The sequence below is a fragment of the Cebus imitator genome, unplaced genomic scaffold (genome assembly GCF_001604975.1).
Source record: "Cebus imitator isolate Cc_AM_T3 unplaced genomic scaffold, Cebus_imitator-1.0 Scaffold802, whole genome shotgun sequence".
NCBI classification, from domain to species: Eukaryota; Metazoa; Chordata; class Mammalia; order Primates; family Cebidae; genus Cebus; species Cebus imitator.
In genome coordinates this window covers 220130-220370 of record NW_016108117.1, presented here as the reverse complement: position 1 = coordinate 220370, position 241 = coordinate 220130, and positions in this window count along the sequence as shown.

Sequence of the window (241 nt, the reverse complement as noted above, 5' to 3'; positions counted from 1 at the left end):
AAAAGAAAAGAAAAGAAAAGAAAAGAAAAAAAGAAAAAAAGAAAAGAAAAGAAAAGAAAAGAAAAGAAAAGAAAAGAAAAGAAAAGAAAAGAGAAATTCCTGTAAGTTAAAACAGCTGAATCTCGGGAATTTTATGTGGTTCAGTCTAATCTTTTAGGACTCACACCTGTTGTTATGATTAACCACTTGTGGCCCACCGCCACCCACCTCCCTGCTGTCAGTCATGGGAGAGCATGAGGAA